We start from the raw sequence: 21,708 nt of genomic DNA on the forward strand, positions 1-21,708 counted from the left end.
TTTGCTAACAGTGACCATCGTATGGACTAAGGAATTAAGAGCTTACACTCAATCGGTTGTTGAGGGGGAGAAAGTAAACAACGTTTGGAATAAGACATCATCTTCTGCCCCCTCTGCATTAAGAGAGGAAAAAAGAAAGGTGAAGCCATGGAAACAGACCGTGTTTTGAGCTATTTATTTGGGGAACCTTCAACTTTAAATCTCCAGTTGAAGTGGTCCACAGTAAATAGTGTATTCAAGCAATATGTTTGTTTTTGATCTACTTTTAATTGGCAAGCCAAGTCCACATAAAGCATGGATAAAATGTCAGTTTACTTATTTTTACAGATATTTTTACAGATACATGCCCTGCCATGATGAATGTAGTAGTGGAGTGACAGAGGTTTGAATTGTGTGTATGCTGTTTGAATGCATATACTAACTAGCAGGCAGACCTTGAATACATTTATCACACATTTGAACCTCTACATAAAAGTTATTTATGTACCTTAATTAAGCAATATGGCAAAAAGGGGTGTGGTATATGGCCTATATACTATACCACTAGGAGTTGTTCTTAGGCATGACACATAACGGACACATTGGATACCACACTACCTTGGAATATTGTCAATTTGCCACAGACCACCAATATAACTTGTTGCCATTATAAACCGGTAAACAACACTATTAGAACAATTTAAAAAAGGTTACGTGATATTATATTTCATATAACACAACGTTCAGCCAATCAGCATGTAATATTCGAACCACGACATAATTATTGTCAAAAACTAAAAATCCATGTAGGTAAGACCATATTGCCTCATGTAGGACAATTGATGCTGTGCTTACGCCCCCTATCGACCATTGTAAGGCAGTGCTTGGCTCTGCAGAAACAAGGACATTCTCACGTTTCTATTCGATCAGTCTGCAATAACCGGAGACCGGAGCCTCAGGAAAGCGAGTCGTAGGCACCGGGTTGCTTTGGTTGTATCCAAGCATTCATTATACCAGATACCGACTGCCTTGTGAGAAGGTGAGTGTGAAAGTAAATTTTTTTGGTGCAAATGTTTTAGTCAAAACGAGCTTGACGCTGCTCAATACCCTCGACTGGCTTGCGATCCACTTGCCTTGTCGCAGACCGAAAATGCAGCCACAGTTTTGGCCTGAATTTCCCTTGGATCGAAAACGAAGCCCGGGGAAAGATTTTCTAAGAACTGCTTTTGGCTACTCCATATTGATTGGAAGTAAGGCCATCAGGAATTCTTGTGTAAGTTTTTCGTATTTCTTCGGGTGTTGGATCTTTGCATCAAGCAAGTGAAACCCCGTGATACAACTTAGCACAGGCAAGAAAGTGACTTGTTATTGTAACTTTGTGGCCTGTCTTGGGCAGTTGATTGTTGTGGTGTTTTTGGTGTAGCACTGTACTACAAAATTTAACTGTTCAGTATTCATTGTTACAGTTATGTAGCGCGATGAATGTGCATAGAACAAGGGTTCCCAAACTTTTTTGGCCCAGGTAGCTATTTTGATTTCTTTCTCAGAAAAACCCACCGTGGGTACATTTCTCACAAAGTAATGTAGACAATTCAACGAGCCATGTTTACTTTCTTAATTGTAGCTATGACAGTCTGTCATTTTTCGTGCAGATTTGTTTCGATATTTCTACTTCAGTGTTAAGGTTTGAAATGCATGAAGAAAGATCATCATGCAATAGTTGAGTAGGGTCTTCTGTGTAGGAAATCTCAGTATTATTGATGATTTTTGTTCTACCCCGGTGTAATTTACTGCCTGGTTCTACCCACTATGGTTTAGGGTTCTTAGGAACAAGAGTCCTATCTATTAGGAATTAGGTCATTGTATTTTGTAGCCTAAATAGTTAAAAAGATAGAACCATATTCCAACCGCATTTTGTGCTTACCGGAGGTTTCTTAATCTGGGTCTATTTATTAATTTATTTTCAGTTTTTCTCGCAAACTCATTTTTAAAGCCAGGAGACCCCGAATGGAGGCACAACTCTGGAAAATACCAAATCCCATTCAGTTTTTTTTTCACCTAAACGTAGGTGAAACATTTGCTTGGGATTGATCTTCCTTGCTCTCAACAATAAACAAAGTTAAACATGAAAGGAAAGCAGTTCAATGTGTTCTTGCATAACAAACACCAAACTACATTTGTCTTTTATTAGCAGTACACCTTAACCCAAGTTACTTAACCTAGTTCCTATGTTGGTGTTGAGGAGGAAGATGGTGTTAATGGGTGGTGGTTATGCACATAAAGAAGAGCAAGGGGGCTCTCAACTAACTTTCTACGTCTTGTTTTTACACACATCGTATCAAGTCAAAGTCATACAGCTTTCACATTAGGTCTACTGTATATAAACATTTGACTCCTTGGTGGGAACTGGAGAAGTCTAGACCTGCCTGATATTTGTAGCCTAGGGGCTTCTTTTATTGTGTATGTAGGGAGAAAGCAAATGTGTCAGATGAAGAGAGAAACAGTGACACCATTCCTCTTCATTGACCCCCACAATGAAATTGGGGAGCTGATTTTGGATCTCTCTCTTCTTGTATGTCACACGCAATACATCAGACACCACTGCATAATTTCTGAGGGACAACATGTTTACTATTGCTTTGTTTAGCTGTGTCTTTGTATTTGGCAAGGAATCTATTCACCGAAATCTGTCTTGGCTTCACAGAAGAAGTACCAAAACTACTAATAACATGCTGTATGCTCAATTTCTGCTGTAGGACACTGCTTCACATTGTGAGGTTTTGGGAAGAAGATATTTTTTTCCTACTTTGTCTGTGTATTGGGAAACATCATGGCAATCTTCGATACAAATCACAGTATATGATTGTCAGAATTGCTATCATTTGATTTAATCCATGGTGGAATGTGAGGCTTGCTCTGTGTTCAGTCTGGCTATGCCAAGTGTTTGTCTGGTTATGCTGTGTGTTCCATCTGACTGTTCCATCTGATGGCCAAATGCTCTGTGATCTAGAGATGTGAATGTTGACAGCTTCTGCTGCACTGTGATCCAGTCTGTGCAGGAATCTACCCTTGTGAGAATTTTGTAACTGCTTCATAAGGCCATTGTAACTGTGTTATACACAAGCTGTATTTTTACATGGCAAGTTTAGGCTGATGGGAACCACAGTGCCCCAACAACATGCCAGTTCTTGTATTCTTCCATGTCAGTGCCCCTCAAAGCAATGCTGTGTGTGTGTGTGTGTGTGTGTGTGTGTGTGTGTGTGTGTGTGTGTGTGTGTGTGTGTGTGTGTGTGTGTGTGTGTGTGTGTGTGCGCGTGTGTGTGTGCGTATGGGGGGCCAATCCAGAAACAAGTCTATAGAATGAGCGAGGAACCAGGCAGTCTTCCAATACATTAGGGCCCCTAACCCTGGCCAGCCCTAGCACAGGACCCTACACCCAAAGACATAGACAAAATTGGCTGTTTCACAATTTCATCCTTTGCAATTCCCCTTCTTTTGGAGTTTGTCCTCTGCCTTCTCAATCCACAACTGAATGTAAGGAATGCAATCATTAGATGCTTATAGTATATTTATTCAGATTAGTTTAATCCTGGCTATGTCTATGTTGAAATTGGACTTCTTGAAAGAAACTTCTTCAAATATAGCTTTTCACAGCCTAAATACATTTTGAGTGGGATTGAAAAAGGGTTTCATTGAAGTAAACACATTGGATAGCACTTCTATAGCAGAAGCCAGCGTTAGTGAATTTCCAGATAGCATCATAAACCAAGAGGAAAACCTAGAAACCTATTTTGAAAGAAAACTCAATCAGATATTCTGATTGCTGGAGGTCTTTTGTGGGTGTGACCGCATCCCCCTGGTTTTACTATACATCTGGGGTCCAGAAGTGGTCACCAAAATAGTACAACTTGATAATTCAGTCCCCACACTGGGTTTTCACTGGACCTCACAAGGAAAATATATATGTCTTGTTGCTAGTGTTGGAATTGGGGTTTGATTTTGATGTAGGAATTTGGGTCAAGTTTAAGAATAAAGGTTTGATTATTGCGGTTTAGGTTTAGGGTGTGGTGTGCGCATTTTCTTGCTTAGTGAGATCAATATTGCAATAAATGATGCTGTAACAACAATGTTTCTTATTAATTGTCTTTTAAACTACTAGTGTGACAGTTGTAGCCATCAATTATCCCGGAATACATCTCTAGTATATGTTTTGGTTCTTTCAGTGGTTCTTAAATCTTTCCTACATCTATTAGATGTATTCTAATGCTAGCATAACCTAACTGGTCAGCCATTAATTTATGAATCCTTTTTTTAGTTGATTTGGCCAGTTCAAGGCTACAACATGAGCAATGTCTGCAGGGTCCCTGGGAGAGGTTTGAGAAGCACGGGTCTAAGCAAAACTTAATGAACAATATCAGCAAAATGCCGATGGTAACTGGTTGGTACGGTATCAGATGCAAACTTTCGCTTTATCATCCTTTCTCCTGTGTGTGTGTGTGTCCTTAACATTGTGGCAGCATGTGTGTCCATCTGCATGTGTGGTTATTTGTGTTTACAGTTGGTATAACTGAATGTGTGTGTTTGCGTGTGTGTGTGTTTGCGTGTGTGTGTGTGCGTGTGTGTGTGTGTCTGAACCCTCCAGTATGCAGTATGCTGTGGTGGTGGATCAGATTACTGAACGATTAACCACGGCCTCCTTCTCCCATCAGCCCATGCCCAGGGAAATGATTTTCCACTGCCATAATTCGCCGCCTGAATTATCCTGGCCTGTGACTCATACACACACCACAATGAATACCGGTTGAAAAAAAAAATAATATGACAAAAGAAAAATTCTCATGTAAGCTCTTTTTACCTTGATTAGTGATATTTCAGGTTTCATTTGGCAAGAATGTCATTCATGCATTTTAATTATGAATCTCATCATTTGTCCTGTTGAAATTTTTTTGTTAGAAATGATTTAATGATGTGCTATTATTAGCATTCATGTGTTCATAGATGTTCACAGATTGATCTCAACAAAATTGTCTTGCTAAGAAAAGTAACATTTCCTTATCATTAATGTCACACATTTTGGCTTTTCTAAACGTCATGCTGAACAGTGACAAGAGTCAGAATATTTCTAAAAACGCATTGTTTTAAAGGACTTAAGATGGTTGTCAGACTGACCGTAATTATGTAATATGACATAAAAACCCTGACTGTGGCATGGTCACAAAGACAGTGTGAGATTCCACGCTGGAAGATCATATAAGATTGCCTCAGCTTGAAGAGAGAACATCTGACCTTAAACCTAGCCGTTAGTTTGTGTTTTTAAGTTATCAGATTTAAAACGTGTCACTTTGTTACAAATCTTTGACTTGACTTGTACTGTAACTTAATTGGCTACACCTCACTTAATGTAGCTGATAGTAGTAGGTTTCATCCGAAGGTTAGTCTGAATTGCCGTCACAGATGGAGTGATTATTGTCACCCTGTAAACAAAGTAACCTTTTAGTTTCATTTTGGCCACCGCACCGTCCTTATCAGGGCACCTTCACTATAAGTTATCCACGTGTGGAATGTTTGCCAGCTATTATGATTAGCCACCTCAGCAAGCATTTCTGGTTCTTCTCACACTGCTTGATCAACCAGGAAGTATCTTCCCGGCACATCAGCACTGGGAGGAGAGTGCATTCCCCAGCCAAAGAACCCACAATTGTCTTCCTCCTAATCATCTCTACCAGGAAGTCAGTCAACAGACAACCTAAGGGAGTTTGTTGTGCAGTATAAGATGAGGAAACCCCTGTTTACAATGCTTGGCCATATATACCTCACCCCATGAAGCTAGCAGCGTCTTGTCGAACCCACCATAGATTGCAGCGCCACCTTTTTGTCCCCTTTTTGTTTTATTTAATTGAAACCAAGTATACCTTCCAGTCAAGTCGATGATTATTGTTTCTGTCCTGTTTAATGCAGTAGCCTCAGGACTTGTCAGACCGGATGGAAATTAAACATTACCAAGTACTGTGTATCAAGTTTGAGAGAAGCAAAACATTAAGCTGAAATGCATTTAATCGATTGATTTTAAGCATGGATACATTTGATCACATGAAAAACTTAAGGAAACCTCATTCTGTTATAAAACTTTTCATTTGCAATGGTTCTAAAGGAAATGTAATTAAGTAATATAGAGAGAGTTCAATAGAGAGAATTAGAAAGGCACTCACCTGCCTATATAAGGTCCCATATCTCACAGTGATTGGAGTCCACCTGTGGCAAATTCAATTGTTTAGACATCTATATCCACACCTCACAGTGCATGTCAGAGCAGAAACCAAGCCTTGAAGTCTGTAGACCTCAGAATTGTGTTGAGGCATATGTCTGGGGAAATTGTATATATAATTAAATAATTGTGTGAAATGCTATAAGTGTAGAACAACCAAGTTTCTTTGCCATCCATCAAAATGAAGGAGCCAGTCAAGATGGACTTTGGTCAGGGAGCCACTGGCCACTCTTACTGAACTCCAGAGTTCCCTACAGAGATGGGAGAATCTGCCCAAAGGACAACCTCCTGCAGCACTACATAAATCAGGCCTTATATTACAATGGCTAAACATGAGCCACTCCTGAGTAAAAGGGACATGACAAGCCACCTGGACTTTGAGAGCATGAGTAGAAAGATTATCTGATCAGATGAGACCAAAATTAAACTACTATGCCTGAATGCCAAGTGCTATGTCTGGTGAAAACAAGCTAACACTCATCATTTTACCATCCCTACTCTGAGGCATGGTGGTGGGAGCCTCATGTTATGGGGATGCTTCTCAGCAGCAGTGACTAAGAGACTAATTAGGATTGAGTGAAGAACTAATGGAGTATCACTATCCTTAGATATGACTCTCAATATATTATGGACAGAAATTGCTCCTGAATGTCTTTTATGCTGGATGATATTGAATGAAATCCCAATTTTCTATAGCAAGCATAGCTATGTAATGAAGTTCACAATCCTTACCATATGTTTTTTAATCAATCTAAACAAGCCCACACAACTATGGCCATAGGGTTAATGAAAACGTTTTAATGAGGATTTGGAACAAATGTACATTATGATCTTATGTAAATATTTACTTCAAATGTAATTTTGGCAATTCTTTGTATATACGCTTCAGACACAAATGGAAACATCAAGTCATTGACCCACAAGACTGCTGTGAGAGCGCGGTAGTGGTAACAACACTCACACAGGAGAAGATGGATGCATAGAGGTAATGTAGACCCCTGGTGAATTGAATCAATATTGGATGTGACCTATGCAAGTGAGGATGGAGAGAACTGGCTATTTTGTCTGAATTCCTCAATATGGCGTGAGTAAATAATTGTTTATCAACGATTAAAAGTTAGGGTTACTGTTACTGTATTGGTTTGTGTGTTGGAGAATAATGATAAGGTCAGCTTAGCTTTCATGATGATAAATTGAGATTCATGGTCAGTAAGTGCGGTGCTGTTTGTCATGGCCGGCTTGTAGACCATCCCCTGATGAGGTTGTGAGGCAGCAGGATGTTCCCTCAGGCTGAGGCTTATTTGGGGTGCAGAACACTCAGATTGGTAGTAAATGTGGCCGAAGTGAGGAGATGAGAAGTCCCAGAAGAAAAATAGCCCCGAAATCCAAACCGCTCCTGTGTGTCCACATCTCATCAGACAGACAGACATCACAATGCTGCCAGAAACACATGTCACAGCCAGGCAGTCGAGCCTCTGGAGGAATTCTGTTCGTCGGAAAAGTTAGAGAGGGGGTAGGAGGGCTAGGGCGGGCATGGGAGGGAAGGAGGGAGGGAGAGAGAGAGAAAGGGAGAGAGAGGCGGGAGGCGGGGGTACTTTTCCAAGGTGCTGCCCCTGGGCTGGAATCGGATACATTCCAGAGACTCCTCTAGCCAGGGATAATGGAGGCACGGGGTGTAGCATTACACGTGATTGGATGGTGAGGGCTGGGAAAGTGAGACAAGAGTCTCATCCTTATAAATCTAGGTAGCTCCGGTTTCCTATAAGAGACCTGCCAAATTGACACTAGACCTACTAGTTAATGTTATAGAAGATATGGCTTTCTCTTCAGGAGACTAGCTGGCCTGGGTTTTCTCATAGGTCATATATACTGTACATTGCATTGTGTTCCCCTGTTTACGGTTTGCGTGCTCTATACTTCACATGAAGTCTTCCCACTGTCATAGAGGCTAATTATATTGTATCACACGTATAACGGAAGTTTGATATAAAATGGTTGCCATTGAGATTTATATGTGACTGATGTCAACTGAAAAAAAATTATACAGGATTAAAATAATTACATATTTTTAACTGATGCCAACTGAAGTCCTGATTACATTTTCGGATGCCTAACTAAGTTAAGCCAGAGTCAAGGCTACACATTTCTGAAGCGTTCCGTGACAACGGCTGAGTATAACACATTAAACTTGTAAGAGCTGAATAATAGATAAATAAAAAAAGTGGAACATTCATATGAGAATTTCATTCAATCCACCAACGGCCAGCTGTTTTCTCCCATATCTTTCTCTCTTGCTCTGCTACAAAAGGTTATTTATAACGCAAGAACGTTGCCTGTTTTATTTAGTGTTTTAACCAAAAAGGATGTTAATGTAGTTCACCTCAGTGTTTGGCGTAGGCCCTTGGGGGCATGGTTACATTTGTACAGCATGGGAGCAGCACTCCATCGCTAGTGCTGGCAAGCTAGCTGTTAATGAAGGCGCTTCAAGGTGGGAAAGAGAGAGAGGCATAATAGCAATGAAGCACTTCGCTGCTGGATGCTACGGTTGTGTCCTCGTGATAAGTGCTATCGGTTACTGGAACTGATACGACACATGGTTTAATGAAGCCATTGTTATGGTGAATTTGTGTTGGGCGTGTCCCAACACCTAGGGTGAACATGGGGGCCAAATGGGTGAAGATTCCCGTAAGGATGGAAGGTATTAACACAGAATTTTGAAACAGTGACATGAATAACAATAACAAGGAAGAAAGGCAATATGCTATGAATAGCAGTAATCTGTCTATTTATAAAAATGTGGTTTATGTACATATAGGTAGGGGTATCAGCGGAAAGGTAACAAACATTACCAACAGCACTGTGTGTGTGTGTGTGTGTGTGTGTGTGCGCGCATATAGTCAATACTGAAGGGAAAGTTCAAAACAGGAGACATTTCATAATGATTGACATTTGATAGTCCTTTATTTGGCAGCTTGTTTGGTTCTGTTTGTGTGCATGTGTTGTTGATGGTGCTCAATTGAGTCCGAGTTTTTCATGGATGGAACTAGGTGTGCACTGGCCAGCAATTAGTATCGGACGATTCTAGGCAAAAGAATTGAAGAATTGATATCGTCTGATTGATTCAGAATCAAACCTCACGCTCATACCTCACACCTCATACCTCACGCTCATACCTCACACCTCATACCTCACACTCATACCTCATACTCGCACCTCACACTCATACCTCACACTCATACCTCACACTCATACCTCACACTCATACCTCACACCTCACATTCATACCTCACACTCATACCTCACACTCATACCTCACACCTCACACTCATACCTTCCACTCCCTTAAACTCACACCCAGCTTGGCCTCATGTTCAGAATAGCAAACCACCGTGGCCTTAAAATCTTTCCTATCAGTTCTCTGCTTTAGTTCACATTTCCTCCTCTCTCTCTCCCTTTCTCTATCTCTTTCTCCCTCCCTCTCTCTTTTTCTTCATCTCTCTGGCTCCCCCTGTGTGTGTCTCTCTCTTTTTGTCTGTGCTTTAACTGGGGTCAGAGAAACTGCTGGTCTCCTGAGTGTATCTCTGCTCTGTGTTTACCGGGATGCCAGGTGATGGAGGAATTGCTGGCCGCATTGGGAGCCTGTCAGCCAGACCACAGTCATAACCCAGTTACAACCTAATCACAACATGACACCAGAATCAGCATCTGCTCACCAAAAGCTTACGCCCCCTCTCCCCATGTGTGAGAGAGACCACCCTATCATCACCCAGCAATGGGGCCATCAGCTGGGCATCTGGCATTCAAGCGGCCCCATCTGCAAGGGCTTGTGGGCCCCCTGTAAACAACCCAGAGTTGCGTGTGCGTAACTATGCTAACGCTAACGACCCACATCTTCACAGGCCGGCCTGGTAGTCAGTGGAAAGAGAGTGCGCTTCTTATGGCTAGTTCCTCTCCGTTTTCAGTTCAGGAGTTGTGTATGGCCCTTCAGAGAATGCTGTGGCTCTCTCTCTCTCTCTGTGTTTGAATGGCTCCATTGGCCCTAAGCTCCTCTTCCAGCTTGGAATGTGCTCCTCCACCGATCCGAGACAGTGCCCCGTCTCCCAGCCTGCAGTCAGTGTGTCAGCCCATCCTGGGTGGTACAAGACGGCCCGATGTGCTTCTGGGGGACAGGTGTTGTCGTGCAGGAGGTCAGTTCCCAACCACACACAGCTGTGGCAATTGGAAAAACTGTAGCTGGCTGCAAACAACAGGGCGATGGATGTTTTTTTTGTTTTTTTGGGGGGGGGGGGGGGGTAATTCATGGGGTCTAGATTAGAACAGGGTTTGAAAACGCATCAACCAACTGAAGCATTTTCTCCCATGCAATGTATCCTATATACAATACAAGCCCTATGTTACATGACGCAGCTTAGATTGATTTGTTTGTGGGGGCAAAAAAAATGCATAAACCAATTACAATTATTTGGAGTCGATCAAACACTTTCTCATCAAAGCAAAGCTTTTCTTAACAGCAGAAAGCAGTTAGTCCACAGGGACGGCGAGTTGCCGCTGGAAAGCCTTGAATGTTCGAGACACCCGGGAACTTGGTGGGGGTGGGGGATAGCTTAGATTGGGAAAATTCATTCAATTCTTATCGGAAACTTTGGCAAATTTCTAGAGCCCTGGCATGGAGATATCTGAAGTCACCATGATTTCACCATGTTTTTGACCAAGGTACCATTTTTTTTTTAATTAAGCACCTTTATGTGCTGCCAGCCACCAAGTCTTCCCCCATTGACAAATGCCTGCCTCTGCTGGAGCTATGTTGAGGCCTTTTGACCATGGAGAGAGAAACTGATTAACTGTCTCTCCATTTAAACGTCCAACTTTCAATGCTGATCATTGTACAGACCTATACTGTCCGTAATGCTAATTACTGTAAATATTTAATAATGATTATGTTTTTTCTTTTAGGTTCTTTAAGAGAAAAGGTGTTGTGTAGAAGCTGAATTCATCACCTATCAATATTATTCTTATTATTCAAAGTCAAATAGGGCATGCTGATGGAAGTATGGAACCCATGGCCAATAATCCTGTCTGCTGGTTGAGTGCTGCGTGACACATGGCAGCTAAAGCAACGCTGTCCAAAGACTGCTATTTCTTTTACAAGATGTGACATGTTTTTGACTTGGCTTTCATGTGTTATGATGTAGCTAATACTCTTAATATTTGCACCGTGACTGACCAAGGCAAGAGGAACGAAACAACCTACAGATGAACCATTCTAATAAACCCTTCTGTCGGCCACATTTCGTTTTTATTTATTAACTGGAGATAAAAATCCGAGATATGATTTGAGACGTCCAGAGGAGTAACCTCAGCCGCATGTTTTAGCTTTTGGAAGCACCTGAAATGTAACGTTGACCATGTGAAATGACGTTGATGACCAATCTAGATCAGAAGGTTTTGCCGATGTTCGTAAATAGACCAAGCGGAGGTTTTTGGGTGGCTGTGTTAAAACTCCAGTTGCCCGTGGCCGTTGGACATTTGGAGAGGCTTCAGAGGTTGTCTGGGTGTTGAGACAGACTGAATGAATGGGGTCCGGTCTAGTCCACGCAAACATAAACAGACCTCTTCCTTTTGCCCCTCTGGAGTGTTAGATGGATGTTTCACCCTGAGTACGACACAGGTGGTGTGTGTGTGTGTTTAGGTGGGTGGGTGTGCCTGTGTTAAGGACACCTGTTTGTCTTTGTGTGTTCTATGTGCTGTGCCGAGTGTGTAGACTTGTTTGCTGGAGCTGTGTGTTTGTGTTTCGTTGTTAATGACCCGTAGATGCCGGCTCAGTGCCTCTCCATCCTGGCCTAGCCTACTGCGTGAGGGGTGCAGAATGGCCAACGAGAAGATATGGTTGGTTTTCACCACAGACTTACCTAACACAAGGCTCTGAATCCCGCCCCCAGGTCCTATGAGGTTTTGTAGTCATTATTTTCTATATTTTTCTCACTCTCTCTATCCCTCTCTCTCTGTCTTTCTCTTTTCTCTCCCTGTCTCTCTTTTTTACCCCCCCCCCCAGTGCCCTCCACCTTCTCCATTCTTCTGAGGCCCTGCACTGTTGTGTTTGAAGCGGAGCTTTTCAGAAATGTGTTGTGACCCGCCTGAAGCCATTCAGACATTCCAGCACTGAGATTTTCTTTTGACTTACCCATAGACCACAGACCATATTTCTCGCCACAGGCCAGACTTATGACCGAAGAGGGGCCAGAAGGTCTTGTGTGATGGGAAGAGCGGGGCTGTTGCAACGCGACTCCCTTTTCCGCCCCCTCCCCCACCTCCCCCAATGCCGTAGGGACCAGGGGTTACCTCGTCTGTGTGGTCATGTCACCTCCCTAAGTGCCCCCTCCCTTTGGTGCTGAGTTACAACAAGTAGTTGTGCTCTGGGGTCACACTTGCTCACAATACACATGCATAGTATATACGCGCACACACACACACACACACACACACACCCTGAAATCTCATCAGGTTAGGGTGAGGTCATGGATTGTTGACTTCCTGTTATCCTTCTGTGTTCGGGTGCCCCTGTAAGTGGTAGCTACTATCTCCCTATCAGATTTCATCTTGTCTGTGTAACCCCTTTGAACTCTACATATGGTGAAGCTCCTGGCATGTACATAGAATCTCCTGTGTCATTCCCCTTCTTCGGTCTCCCTCCCAACCGTCTCCTCCCCTTCTCCTTCTTTCTCCCAACCTACTCTTCTTCATCCCGGCACGGCTCTCATTTCTCCGTACCTACCCCTGTGCTTTTGTCTCTCTCTCTCCTTTTTATTTCTTTATTTAATTTGAATTCCAGAATCCATTTATTCTGCCCCCGGGCTCTCTCCGGTGATGGCTGGACGGTGTGGCAAATTAAATTCCCTCTCTTTCTCCCTCCCCGGACCTGAGAGAATATCCTAAGGGCTTTTAATGGAGTAACTCCCTCTTCCCTCCATTTCTCTTCCCTGCTGTTCCTACTCTCACTGGGCTGGTCCATCCTATAGGAACTAGGCTAACTACGACCATGAATACCACTAACCACTAACGATGACCACTAACGATGACCATAACTACGACTAATACTACTACTACTACTGCTACAACTACTTCTAGTAATTATACTAATACTACTACTTCTATTACTGCTACAACTACTTCTAGTAATTCTACTAATACTACTACTTATATTACTGCTACAACTACTTCTAGTAATTCTACTACTACAAGCAGTGCCGGCTCTAGTATCTGGGGGCCCTAAGCAAAATTTTATTTGGGGCCCCCTCTCTCCTAGCAGTTGGGGGCCCTAAGTGACCGCTTATGTCGCTTATGCCTGGAGCCGGCCCTGTCTACAAGGCCTCCGAACCACAGTTCACTCAGGGACTCGTTGCCACTGTTTAATCATTGATATGGGCGACATCTAGTCGGCTGTACTCCTCGTGACATTTGTTGTCAGTTTCTGTCTGTCCCGCTGTACATCAGTAGCCTCTCTAATACGTCAGGCAAAGCTTGTCTTGCTCCGCACGTTTATATTTATCAGGAGAAGCCCCCCAGCCCCACGCTGCTAAAGGCCTATACATTTAATAGGTGTGTCTGGCACTGTAATATGTCATTGTGTCAGAGTATAATGCACAGTCTGAGTGCCCTGAATGCAAATGAGTCTTGCGGAATGGCAGGAGCTGAATGGCTGCGGGTTAGGGACAGGGAGGGCATAGAGGGGCAGTGGCCATGGGGGGCTGGGGGGGTTGGGAAGATGTGGGTCGTAGTCATCGCCTGGGCCCATTCATTATGCAGTGCCTGCTGGGATGCACGGGGGTCAGCCACGCACAATCACAGACTGTTCTGCTCGGCTCTGTTCTCGGGGTGTGCGCCCTGTTATCATCTGGACTTCTGCTGTTACTGGTGCTGACAGGCTTGTGCGTCTCGGAGCGATCCGTTCCATCCCGAGTGGAGCCCCAGCAGCTGAGCCCCGCCACGGAAACGGGCGTCGCAGGCAAACTGAACCAGCTCTCAACGGATTGACAAGCCAGGGAGGCGGGGGAGAGCAGCAGTAAACAATTTTTGTTACGGGTTGTAAAACCATAATTGGATTGTTTGTTTATCCATGTTGTAATGATAAACACACACGAGTGGTGGGCCGGACGCGTTGTTACGTTCGGAGAGGAAAATACCCTTTCTGTCTCTGGTTGGGTCTGTCCGGGTCTGCTGGTTGCCCGCCGGACATTGTGCCGGCGTGTTCACCGCCCCAGCGGCAGCGTCACGTAGGCCCACTCGTGTACGAAGCCGGCGTCGTAGCCTGCAGGAGAGGCATGAGCCGGTCCTCTGCTGAGTTTCCTAATGAAGTGGGGGAGATGTGATGACATGTCACGCATCTAATTTCCCTCTTAATTGTGTTGACGTTGAGGCTGATGCGCCGGTCGGCTTCTGCCGGTGTTTCTGTGGTTAATCTCCCACTGCGCCGGGGAAACTGCGGCGTCGCCAGGGATATGGCATGGCTAATTAGATTTGTCGAAGCGTCACTGTGTGAGCAGGAGACGCGGGAAGGGAAGGCAGGGCTGTTTTTGAGGTTGTTCGTTTTTATCGCCATCCAGATAAGTTTGTGGTAATGGACATGGTGTTCTGTTCCTTCCTCCTCCGCGGCCTGGCCTCCACACCGCGCGTCGCATCATGTGAGGGGTCCTCTCTCAAATGTGTTCGCCGCCCGAAAGCTGTCTGGTAAGTGGCACAAGCTTGGACGCTCAAGGCTGAGGGGGGGGGGGGGGGGTGTATGTTTTATCTCCATGCGCTTCAAATGAAGCATACTAAAATGTCTTTCATAAACCTAAAAACAGTAATTATTCCTGCACAGCACAACAACATTTGGGAATGAATTTCTGGTGGGGTTTAGGTCTGTTTAAAGCTCACTAACGGGGACCATATCCATTAATATATCAATAATAAGTACCAGTGTTGATCTAGGATAAGTTTTGGCCTTAAAAGGTGAAGTTCAAAAATGTCTGTGGTCTCATTTTCTTTGTGCTTGGAGTTGATCACCTGAACTTCATGTGTGTGTTCAGAGAGGGCTGAACTCTGGTATTTTTTTCTCAAGTATTTTTGACACCATTGGCTTGGAAGCTTCTGCAAATGTGTTGATCACAATCTGTACTTGTTTGTTTTGTATAGCTATATGTTCCTCTTTCCTTACACATCTTCTTTTGAAACTTCATTTTCACTTTAGTGTAGCCTACTCAGTGTTGCATTGATGCCAGGAGCAGGGAGCCATCTACACACCTTGCTAGTTACAATTTGACCACCTGTTTTTGCTACATTTGTGATGTTGTAGCTTGAGTTGCTGACAAAGAACACTACTATGACAGATTTAAAATGAAAAAGAAATGAACATCAAACATTTCGCTGATCATAAACCCAGCTACTGAAAATCTCAACATTCTTTGCTTTGGGTCTGAATACTGGCGTTTTACTGATGCTACCAAATGAAAAAAGAACATTTAAATCGCCTGTTTCTGTCTTCTTGCTTGTGTTTGATGCTGCCTAAATAGACTGCCTGTGTGTCTTGTCTTGGGTCTTACTGTTTGATGTTAGTTCCATGAATCCATATTTGCATTTTGTTGTTATAGTAAAATCACCATTCAAAAATTGATTTATGGCAAGGTAGGCTTTTAACATGATAGTGGACGTGACCCACATTTCTTCAGGGCTGAGACAACCCGTTTTAAAATATTTTGTGTGATTCTACATATTTTGCGATTACTTATGCTGTGTTCTTATGCTGTTTAAATGTTTGATTTTATACCAACAACCACAGAAAGAGAGAACAGTATGTGTCAAGACATCTTACATAAAATATGTCCATGTTCTTATCTCAAATATTATACATAGAAGTGTGAACGTATAAATGGTTCCTAACAAAATGAAAGTCATAGAACAGTTATCACAAAAATACTGTTAACAGCTCTTGGTCATCATAAAAACTAACCAATACCTAACCCAAATATGGACTTCCTTTGCTGGAGCTATACGCAGCAGGAGCAGATGGGGGAGGGGTGAGTATGTGTGCTTTTGACAAATGAGGGGAACAGGAGAGCAATTGCAATCAAGCCCATTCATGGCCTGATAAAAACAAACGTATCGCTTCTAATTTATCTCTTCTGATTACATGGTAGTGGTCTTGACTGCATCAAACTGAGAGAAGGTAATTAAGCTAGCTAGGCTAATTGAGGATACAAAACCTTTAAATGCGCTTTTTCTAACCTCCTAAGTGAATTCGGGTTAACTTGGAGGTTCGAGCATGAATTCACTCTAGTGCTGGTTTGAGGACACTGGTTGGACGAAAACAAGCTACACAAAGCAGCTGCAGACGTTAAGTGTCAATTACATCAATAATATAATAATCAATGAGGCCTTTTGACATTTGTGTCAGTAGAGGGCAGTCCTCCCTCTGGTGAATACTGCTGTATACTGCTTTTTACTGTTCACTGCTTTTTTGGCTTGAGAAAAGTTGCATTGCAAACTTACTTGAGAACAATTCAACCTAAGACTGGCGCAGTTGTTTACCTCAAAGAACCTGTGTATGTTGTCTTCCTGGAGAGAGTGTTCATTTTGCAATGGGTTTTCAACTGCGCTGATACTTCTATTTACCTATATGTACTGATCATTTTTGTAGAAAAATGCAATCAATCCACATTCATTTCCTGCGTGAAGATAGCGAAACTGTGTTTGAAGTGTTTTTCGACTTGGGATCTGAGACAGAAGAATGACTTATTGTGAAATATGACTTGCTGGGACTTCAGACACAAACTAAGGGAATTTCACCCTAGATGTTATTTTCGGTAGAACTGTCCCTTTAAGCCAGATGTCCAATCCAGTCCTCACACCATCATGGCTACCTAATCATCCCCAGCTTCTAATTGGCTCATTTAACCCCCCTCCCCCCAGTAACTATTCCCCAGGAAATTCCTTTGAATGACAAATTGTAAGTGCAATAATGCACTAACAATAGTAAAATCCCCTGAAGTACTTTGTCTGCTGTAAGTCACTGTCATCCCAGAGCTCTGGTCTCCACCCATTCACATGATCCACAGCCTCTCGGGACACATCCCCACGGGCTTCCTCTCAACCATCTCTTCTCCCATCCTTCCTTCCTTCCTCTCGTCGGTTGCTCAGGCTAATTAAATGAGGGTGATTTCAATAAAGCTACCATTATCTACCTCACTCCGTTAGTTCTATCAACACTCCATGGGTCCTGGTTCCTATATGACCCGGAGTCATCGTCCATCTCTCCTCTCCTCCTCCTGGTCTCACTAGATGAGGGCCCGTGGTTCAGTCATTGAAAGAACCTTGTAACCTAGTTACTGGCGCTCAGCGGGGGAGAGACAATCAATTAATGAACAAAGAAAGAGGCTCACTGGGACATTGCCTGCTGGTAGACTGTGAGGCTGTTACAAAACACAGGATCCCCACACAAAATGTTTTCACTCATTTCATTTTTTTTTTATCTGATGGATGTCTTCTCTCTGCTTGTTTTTTCTCCTTCTCAAGACGAAGTGCTCACAGTGAAGCCAGAGGAAAGCCAGAAGATGGTTACAGAAGGAAAGTAGTTTGCAAGCTGGTCTGCTACTGTTGGCGAGCCACTGGAGGATACTTGGTGACCAACTTGTTTTGGTAAGACCTCTGCCTATTTAATGGGATCGTTCAGTATTTTGGCAGGGAGGCCCTGTATCTACTGCCTAAAAGTAAGATTAACATTTTTAATGCCTTGAAGTACAGTTTGAAGGAAGTAACTAATTCCAAAATTAGGCCTTCCAAGTCAAGAAATTAGAAAAACATGGTTCTGCTTTATTTTACCTGGAGTAGGCATATCTTAAAAAAGAAATCCCTTTTTGAGGATTGACCACTACACCACTGTGCATTCCTTAACTAGCTTTAGAAAAATGACGAGACATCTGTGGGATTCTTTAGAATTGAATTATTTATAAAAAAAAATAGCTAATTTGCATTGCCACTCAACTCTGACATTATCTAACTTCATTCTGGAAGCAGATACAAATGGTATGCACATTTATCTAACTCAGTAAAACTAGATAAAGGGGCCTTGTTGACAAAAAGTTTAGAACAATCTCTTTTAGCATAGATGTACTGATATCTTACCCCAAGACAATCCATAACTGTACATGGGTAAATGCCATACTGACCTTGGATCAGTTTCAAGAGTCTGACTTTTTTCTCCCAAGAGGCCCAAGTTTGTCATTGTTTTGACATCTGTCGGAATGGGTAGAATAGAATTATGTCATTCTGAGGACTAATGCATTATATATGTGGTCCGAGGTTAAGCATCCATACACTACTGATCTGACACCTAACTTTGGACCAACAGAATGAGGTCATTCTGAGGACTAATGCATTATATATGGGGTCCGAGGTTAAGTGTCCATACACTACTGGTCTGACACCAAACTTTGGACCGATAGTTGTGGTTTACCTCATCATCCAGCAGCTCTCCACACTCGCCTTCCTCTCTCTCCTGTCATCGCTCCCTCTGATTTCAGCTTTTTGCATCAGTTACTCAAAGCCCTCTTTTTAATTATAATTATCCAGCTCTCGCCTCCTATCGTCCTTCCTTCACACTCCTGATGCGTACACATCCATTTTGCATCATCTAGATCATCCTGGGCTCTCATCCCTCTCTCTATCTGCCCATCCATTCCTCCCCGTGCCCCTGCCTGACTCTCTGTCTCTATCTCTCTATCACCCCCTGCCGTAACAGCCTGCTGAATAATGAAAGCAGGGCGCGATCACAGGCCAGTTAACCCCTTGATATCGGATCACAGAGTGAACCATGACACGTCACGAACGACAGCTAAATATTGTGAAACCAGGCGCAGGAGCGTCTTGTTTCAGTCTGCACCTTCCTGGCTGTACCCACGCAACACCACCTCTTTCTCCGATGGGGTTCGAACCAGCAGGAAGGTGCTCCAGCAGCCAAGCCTTTGTTATCTGAATGTTGATGTATTATTGAAGCTTTTGAAAAAGCCAGCGTTGAATTATTGATGTGGGTGCAAGACATGTCATGGCATCCCGAACCTCAATTCTTTTCTGTTTTGGTTCGGGCGGGATTCCATTTGTGGCAGTTGTTGTTTTGCGCTCCTCTGACCCTGTGTACATGATTTGCCTTGATGTCTTATTACGAAAGGCGAAGTCCACTGGGCATGTTAACGTGCACCATTTCATTCATGTAGTATTCAGCAAAATGAAGGTTCAGTCATTTTTGTACTGATATTAGATATAATCTGCAATCCATACAGTTATGTTTGTGTTTAATTCTGACCCCCATGTATCAGTGAATCAGTCTTGTAATAATTCATAACCCAATTACCCACTGTTAGGCGCACTACACCGTCTTATTAACCCTTCCTAATCAATATCCACTCCCTTTATTCTTAAGTGCTAGTCTTTAGCTTTAGTGACCTAGCTTTGCAGGCCCTGAGGCCAGATGTATTGATCTGCTGTTCTGATTGGAAGTTTCCCATCAGGAGTTTGGGGAGGAGTGGGGGAGTTGGTAGCCAAGAGCCAGGGTCACAGACTCTTCAGTATAAATCCTCCCTCTCTCCTTCTGGCTCCTTCTCTCCTCACATTCTGTGGTCACCACAGCTGTCCCTGGCAGCAGGTAGGTAAACAAGCTGACGCGTCTGTCTGTCTGTGTGGTAGCCGTGAGGCAGAACAAATTGGAAAATTTGTTAAATTGGTGTCAGGGTGACCATTTGAAATGTGTTACGTTGGGGTCAGGGTGACCATTTGGAATGTTTTACGTTGGGGTCAGGGTGACCCTTTGAAATGTGTTACGTTGGGGTCAGGGTGACCATGTGAAATGTGTTACGTTGGGGTCAGGGTGACCATTTGGAATGTGCTACGTTGGGGTCAGGGTGACCTTTTGAAATGTGTTACGTTGGGGTCAGGATGACCCTTTGAAATGTGTTACGTTGGGGTCAGGATGACCCTTTGAAATGTGTTACGTTGGGGTCAGGGTGACCTTTTGAAATGTGTTACGTTGGGGTCAGGATGACCCTTTGAAATGTGTTACGTTGGGGTCAGGGTGACCATGTGAAATGTGTTACGTTGGGGTCAGGGTGACCATTTGGAATGTGCTACGTTGGGGTCAGGGTGACCTTTTGAAATGTGTTACGTTGGGGTCAGGATGACCCTTTGAAATGTGTTACGTTGGGGTCAGGGTGACCATGTGAAATGTGTTACGTTGGGGTCAGGGTGACCATGTGAAATGTGTTACGTTGGGGTCAGGATGACCATTTGTAGCTTAAGTGATGATGGCAGCTGGGGGCAGGTCACGTGTGTAATGCCAGAGACGGGTTTCACATGTCGTGTGCGTGCGAGCGGGCATGCGTGCATGTGCGGTTTGAAGCCCATAACTCCCCTTCCTACACTTACACCCTTCCACGCACCATTAAACTGTCAAACGGTGTGTATACACTGCTGCACACTGGCATTTAATCCATAAGAGTGACAGTCAGGCTTCCCCAGAACTGACACACACACACACACGCGCGCACTGCACTGAGCAACACATACCCACCCACCCACCCAAAGACAGGCCGATGTAGTTTGAATTTCAAAAGCCTTCTGTTCCAGTCACATACACACGAGGCAGACATCCACGTAGCCCGGCTCTGACTGCCTGCCTTCCTAAGCTCCCCGACTGCGTGCAGTCATGCTTCGGGGCGAGTGGGTGTGTGCAGCGTTGTCACGCTCAGAACTCGGCAGCTGTAGAGACGAGGGAGACGGGGAAAGAGCAGCGGAGGGTTGAAATGGAGGGAGGAAGGGTAACAGACAGCCCAGATAGACCTGTCATCTCCCTGAGATCCCTGCATCTCTCACCTGCTGGGGGGCTGGCTCGGCATCCATAGGGGGCGGGGCGGTGGGCGTGGCTGGGACTGAAGCCGGAGAGTGAAGGGGGATTGGGCAGGAGCAAGGCGGGCTAGGAGCGGGGCATTTGGGCTATAAAACGGACACACCGATGGCCACGCTGGTTAGGTAGGTTTAAGTGATGAGAACCGTCATTCACAGTCCTGAGCGCAGCGTTCTGTTTTGTTGGTTCCTGTAAACCGTGACTAATGTCTATAGATTGTTTTCTATCCAGCAGGGTTTCTCGGCTGTGGTTGATTAAATTCTAAAAGCACTCTGATGAGGATTCTGAAGGCATCCGCACCTGCTTGTGAAACCATCATGTCCGTTTTGATCCGGCAGATCCAAGCTATGGCCAGTGAAGAAGAACATAAGGTCTCCCTCTATTGTGTTGACTCTTCTTCCTTACTGCTGTAGTCCCATGGGAACCCCTGCTGCCGGAATCACAGGCAAATCTGTACAGGCTGGGGCTGCTCTGCTTTTCACATATCTGTAGTGGACAGGACAAAAAGGAGAGAGGGAAGATAAAGGAGAGAAAGAGA

At 43.8% G+C, this 21,708-nt stretch overlaps 1 long non-coding RNA gene across 6 annotated transcripts in view; it reads left to right on the forward strand.

Annotated features, from left to right (window-relative positions):
* LOC105025833 overlaps positions 1 to 21,708 on the forward strand; it is a 38,393-nt gene continuing 16,685 nt past the window's right edge. Inside the window, exons 1-2 of one of the 6 annotated variants that reach the window (XR_004575706.1) lie at positions 1 to 139; positions 17,792 to 17,914. This is a non-coding gene — a long non-coding RNA (uncharacterized LOC105025833). Of the gene's footprint in view, positions 140 to 859; positions 1,019 to 1,199; positions 1,253 to 14,067; positions 14,969 to 16,162; positions 16,297 to 17,477; positions 17,683 to 17,791; positions 17,915 to 21,708 lie in introns of those variants that run through there. The other 5 variants (XR_829158.5, XR_002196732.3, XR_829160.5 and 2 more) reach the window with 5 other exon arrangements.

The sequence above is a fragment of the Esox lucius genome, chromosome 4, assembly GCF_011004845.1.
Source record: "Esox lucius isolate fEsoLuc1 chromosome 4, fEsoLuc1.pri, whole genome shotgun sequence".
NCBI lineage: Eukaryota > Metazoa > Chordata > Actinopteri > Esociformes > Esocidae > Esox > Esox lucius.